The sequence below is a fragment of the Benincasa hispida genome, chromosome 7 (genome assembly GCF_009727055.1).
Source record: "Benincasa hispida cultivar B227 chromosome 7, ASM972705v1, whole genome shotgun sequence".
NCBI lineage: Eukaryota > Viridiplantae > Streptophyta > Magnoliopsida > Cucurbitales > Cucurbitaceae > Benincasa > Benincasa hispida.
The window spans coordinates 50,697,771-50,704,654 of NC_052355.1; positions in this window are offsets into that span (position 1 = coordinate 50,697,771).

The window sequence follows — 6,884 nt, forward strand, 5'->3', positions numbered from 1 at the left end:
GAGTCCCTTTTCTTTTATGTACTTTCGCCTTCATTTCAGTCGGTTTTGGTTAGTTAGCTTGATTTTTCGGTCTATCATACTTACTCCTATATTCAATAAAAAATTTAATAAAATACAACTCTTTTTTTTTAGGAAAAAAAGTACTCTAAGTTCGAACTCTTTGATCAATCTAAATTTGCCTCTCCTATTAAAAAAAAAAAAAAGAGAAAAATCAATATATATCTCTAAATTTTAAAATTTGTATCCACTTAAACTAAATTAATAATTATAATAATTTAAACCATAAATTTTTTATAAGTTTATCATACTCTCTTTAGATTTCATTCAAGAAAACATCGTGTGAGATATATGTATATCCTAAATAATGTAATATAGAACTTTTATTAAGATTATCTGTAAGAATCGACGATGGATAAATTATTATATGTGCATAAACTTCTTTAAAGATTAGATCATTAATTTTAAAATTAACGATTAAAAATGATGCAGAAACGATTTTCAAAAAAGATTCTAACAAATAATATTAACTTATATTGATTTGCATATAAGACGGTGATAATTTATAGAATTATTAGTCTCAGTTTATCAAAACGAAATAAAGTACAAATATATACCATAAAATTAAAGTTAAAATATATAAATTGATATTTAAAAAAAAACTTTTTAAATAAGCACTTACATTAAATAAAATATAAATAAAAATCTTAAATCATTCGGAAATAATATGTGTTTGAATGAAAAAGGAAATTGTGGAAAAATGCTTTTAGAAGCACTTGGAATATAGACGGTCTCTTTCCCACGAAGGTTACCAAAAGGCTTTGTCTAGGAGTGGAGTAGGTTATTGATTCATTATTTTATTCTTTAGTATCCACGTCACACTCAATTTATTTGCACTACCAAATTCCATTTTCTCCATGAACTCTAATCAACACAAAGCTGTCAAACTGGAAAATTTTCACGAAATAATCCAAATTTCAAAAACTTTTTTTTATCGATAATTTCTTCCTAAAAATTTATCTATGATTGACCTTTTGGTCATATGAAATACCAATTTTACCCTTAATTTAAAAAACTCCTCAAACTGCACCACGTTTCTTCTTTCTTCAACGATTTCTTCAACTCTTCATTCAATATGTATTCAATACAACACTAATATTTCATCAATGCATTTATTCCCAACTAATATTCTATCAATAGCATTGAATAACATTGATATCAAGAATGCAAGGTCATTCTTAGTTATTCATTTTCCGTCGAACGCTTTTTATTCTCCCATTGTACTCTCAGAGTTTCAGTACAACATCCTCATTGTCGATCACTTTCATCTTTGTTCATTTCATTGTGTCTTTGGGTATAGAGTACGATTCGTTCATCAAATCCAGAAACGGAAAGAATGTAAGTGATATTCTATAGTATTTCTTATCCCCCAGATTGTTTAGTATTGAATGAACGATCATATAGCAATATATAGGCAATCGTTCATTGCAATATAAATGATCGTTTAGTATTATATGAACAATCATTTAGTATTATATAAACGATCTTTTATATTCTACTTCACGATTGTATAGTAATATATAAACAATCGTGTATATAATACTGAAGGATCGTTTAGTGATATATACACGATCGTGTATACAATTTTAAGCGAACACTTATAAATAGTTGGGTGATCGCTTATCAATTACTGGGCGGTTTCTTAAAATTTGATTGGGTATTGCTTAAAATTTGCTAATCCAATTGCAGATCAATGACGCTACTTTGCATCTTTTTATGATTTGGTAGGGAATGAGACCAATCAGGAAGCAATTATGTTGGAGGTTATACGAAAGGTTTGAAGGTGAGAAATGATATAACAGTCAGTGAATTAGTGAATATTATGCATCAACAACTGAATATCAATCTGTTATATTTGATATACATATCAAATGTTGCTACAATCTATTAGTCCCAACTCCCCCAATTGATATAGTCGACGATGAAGATCTTAGCTTCTTTTTAAAAGACAGTGATGCATCCCAGATGTCATTATTTATATTAGTTACACCTTGCGAAAGTCATGGAGTACACACTGATAATATGTACCAACAGTACAATCCAACAAATCAACTCATTCCAACTAGTCAAAACTTTGGATATGCAACCATTCCAACACGTAATATTCCTACCATGTCTTCAATGGATGATCATATTGAGCCATGTAACTTGGGGGAAGATCAAAGTGAAGCTTGGTTTGGTCACAACAATGAACCTAAATGTACTCCACAGTTCGATACTAACCATGGATATGGACAATCTTCAAGACTACAAACTTTTCCAACACCTTAGATTCATGTTCCAACCTCACTTGCTCCCATCCCACCAATTATGATGCCTTCGATTCAAATGCATTTCACTGTTTCAACCCAACTATTTGTAAATACAACCAGACCATCAGAGTGCCCATTGTATGACGACCTCATCACAATACTTCATGACTATTTGAATGATGAAGATATAAAGATCGGTTAGATTTCCTTTTCGAAATATGACTTGTGAGTTAAATTGTCAATACCTACAATAAAAAAAACTTCGACTACCGTGTAAAGAAGTCAACAAAGAGCTTGCTAACTATACGATGTTCAGTGGAGGAATGCAAGAGAAGGGTCCGTGCAAAAAAATTAAAAGAAAGTGATTCCTTCAAAGTGATGAAATATCCAAGTGAACATACATGTTCTCTTGAAATGAGAAAGAGTAATCATCGACAAGTAAAAAGTTGTGTTATTGGACACTTAATTAAGTCCAAATACGAACAAGTTGGTCGAGCATACGGCCCAAGGGATATCATTAAGGATGTCGGGCAAGATTCTAGAGTGAATATAAGTTACAGACGGGCTTATCGCGCTAAAGAGTATGGATTGGTGTTTGCACAAGGGTCGCTGGAACGATCATATGCTATTGTTAGGGCATATGGCGAGGCACTTAAGCTTGCAAATCCGAGTATGATATTTGAGGTTGAAGTTGAGGACAAACATTACTTTAAGTGTTGGGATTGATATCTTAATTCTCCCAGAGTCTCGTAGTTTGTAATTTATCCACATTGTTATGAATAAAATAAAAGTTATTTTATCTGGCATTTACTCATAACTAATAAACAAAGTTCCATGGTTATTGTATGTAAACTTAAGCATGTATATGAGATATACAAGTGGATCATGTCTTAAGTGACAACCTAAATAGGCCTGTAGTATAAGGATTAAGGAGGGATTCTTGATCCTTGTGATACTACGGATACGGCTAGCTTTGTAGAGGTTTGCAAGTGTTGTGAACTACTACCGATGGTAGATCCTGACCATTCATGTGGAGACATGCGAGCGGGGGTGTCCTATACAAAGAGTTTGTATAAGATCGGACCACGAGATGATTCGTCTCTGTATATAACGTCATTGATCCTTGAGACTTACATCTCACCTAAACGACCATAGGTGATATGACATTAATCTTGAGTGTTTTGGGAACTCCTGCCTTTGAGGGCGCTCCTTTGATTAGTATGGGTGAGAGTGGCCAGATTGCCAACTCAACATGCCTACATTTTTTGGGACTTGTCTGATTTGGGAGCTGGGAACTCAGTTACACAAGATGGAATTTACTCCTTCCCCGAAGCAGGGGTAAGTAGACAGATTGCTTCCTTAAGGGCTGATTCTGGGACTTGGACATAGTGGCCACAGCTTCTATTTGGAAGAGAGGACTCAATCATAGTAGGACTATGACTTATATTCATTAGAGGGATCAGTGGTCCTTAAGGAGTTAAATGTAACTACAGGGGCATAATGGTTATTGGCCCAGCTGTACTTAGGAGTGATCTTTGAAAGGTTATCGCACTATTGATTGGTTGATATGGACACATAATATATCTGTAGTAAGGAGAGTTTAACTGTCGATCTTTAGTGGAGTGTCTGACAGTTAATGGATGGTGGTTCCCGTGACTAAAGAGTTTAATCAGTTATTCACGTACCATTGGAGCTTCGAGCTATAGGTTCATAAGGTCCCCTTGGTAACTAAATGGATTCAATTTGAGAATCAGTTCTTGGTGTTGATTTGAAATATTCAAATTGACAAGAGGTAATTCAATTATATATGATATGATGAATGTGATGTATGAGATACATTAAGTGTGTGATTAATATAAATGAGATTTACATTAAGTGTCATGGAATAGAAAAAGTGTTATGATCTATATGTTTCATGAGATGAAATATTAAAACTATAGGTTATAAATACACTATAGTAAGTTAGTTATCATATATATTTATAATAATATTAATCATTAGATAATTATCTCTTTTTCTCTAATAACAAATTGAGTGAGAGGTTATTGGTGATTTCATGGTAACCGTGTGATAAAAGGAAAAATGTTTTCCTAAATTTAGTAGTAGTTGAATTTAGAGTTTCTATTCTCGGAAATTTCTCACGGATGACTGTCAAGTTAATACGATTTACTAAACGACAGCTAGGGGTGTTCATGGGTTGGATTGGGTTGGGTTGAAAGACTTTTCAGACCCAACCCAATCGTTTCATTTGTAAATTTTTTCAACCCAAATAACCCTTATTAAAAATGAACCCAACCCAACCCAACCATGAACTATTTGGGTTGGGTTGGTTTGGGTTAATCGGGTTATTTATTTAAAATTGTGTTATAAAAAGAAGCAAAACGCAAATATGTAAAAATCTAATTTAATTATTTCCATATATTGAATTAAGAATAACAACTCAATTTCAATTTATATAGTGAAAATTTTCTTTTTAAAGTGCAAAGAAACTAATTTTGAGAGTTGTTAAAGAATAAATTATTCAAAAAATATTGGAATTAAATAAAATTAAAATCAATATATGTATAAATAATTGTATTATAAGTAATAAAAAAAACATATTTTAAAGTTAATAATAAATTCGGGTTGGTTCTGGTTAGTTTGGATTATATTAGGTGAACTCATGAACCAACCAAACCCATAAAATTTTCATTTATTTAAACCCAACCCAACCCAAATAAATTGATAACCCAACCCAAACCGCAAGGGTTGGGTTGGATTGGATTGATCGGTTTTTTCGATTTATCGGATTTTTTGAACACCCCTAACGACAGCTGAAGAGAGACTAGACGATCATGCAGTATTTCTATACGATAGTCAGCTGGCCGATTAGCTAAACGATCGCAGAGCTTCTTCTAAACGATTGGGCATCGTTTATACGATAGACTTGTCATCTCCCACTTGCTCAATCGTTTACACTATTGTTTCTCCGGTCTCTTCCTCTAACCAAGTCAACACAGAGCTCACACTTCTGGATTCTCACACCGAGAATGCCAAGGTAGCCATTGTGGTGGTGTTGTACTCAGCTCGACATTGTCGAGGTTTTTGGAGGCCATTTGTTGAGTTCACGGTGTTTGTGTGGTGGTTGTCGATTGTTCGTGATCTTGGAGATTGTTGAATTCAAGCATTTGTGTGTCGCAGTCTTGGATTCTGTTCGAGCGTTTGTGATCAAGGGAGATTGAAGATGAGTCTTCAAAGGTATGTGTAATTCTTCCCTTGATCTTAGAAAAGCATGCTATAATTTCGTTTTGTGCATAGCCTATATGTTTCCGTTTCTTGATTGTAATTGTTAATGTTCAAATATGAATGAAATTTGGAACAATCATTCTGCTTCTCGTGAAAATCCTCATGTCTAATTTCCTTCATTAAGTATAACTTCATGGCACTTGGTCCGTGTATTAAGGGTCTCTTGAACTGCATATGCCCAGTAATTTTTGTTGATGGGACACAGATGTACAAGAAATATAAAGGTATGTTGTTAATAGTAACGTGCATTGATGGAAATAACAACATATATCCTATCGCCTTCAGCATTGTAGATGGGGAGAACGATGCATCATGGAATTGGTTCATGACTCATTTGAAGGCTTTGGTAGGAGACATTCTGAATTTAGTGATTATATCATATTGTCACATCTCAATTGCAAAATTTGTCTCAAATATATTCCCTGATGCATTTCATGCCCTATGTATATACCATATTCAGAACAATTTGGTGGACAGATTCAAGAATAAAGACATAATCCCACACTTCTACCTAGCAGCGAAAGCTTATAGAATGTTTAAGTTTCAAATGTCTTGGGCTAAACTCCATCAATATCCTGGGGTAACAAAATTTTGAGGAGATTGTATTACAACAGTGGACAAGGGTTTATCAAGTCCATTGTAGGTATGTCAATATGACGCCAAATATAGTAAAATGCCTCAATAGAGTGTTGAAAGATGCACGAGAACTACCAATCACAAAGCTATTAGAGCATATCCGTGAGTGGCTACAATGTTGGTTCTATGTCCGACGTACACATGCAAGGGCATGCACAAACATTGTAACTAATTACGTAATGAGTATTCTTAAGGAATCAGTGTTGGGTTTTATGTTCTAACAACTCGCAGTTTGTAAAATGATAAACATTTTCTATTATCAATATACTTGTTATTGATCTCATAAATTGTATGAAAGTCTAAATCCAATAAACTAAGACCCATGACTGTTGTATGATTATTTGAACTTTATGTGGAGACATAAGAGTGGATCGGGTTCGAGTAAATAGTCCAAAATGATCTATGGTACATGAATGAGGTTGGGTACCTTATTCTGGTAACACCATTGGATGCGGCCTACTCTGTATTGTTACAAAGAGTTGTAAAGTGCTACATACGATGTGATCCTAAGTCATACATGTTATGACATGAGGAGTGAGGGTGTTCCTATGCAATGAGTTTGCATAAGATCAGGACCAAGAAATAAGTCACTCTTACTTATAACACTGTGTACTGTTTAAGACTGACTATTTCAAGGTAACTGTCATCTTAATT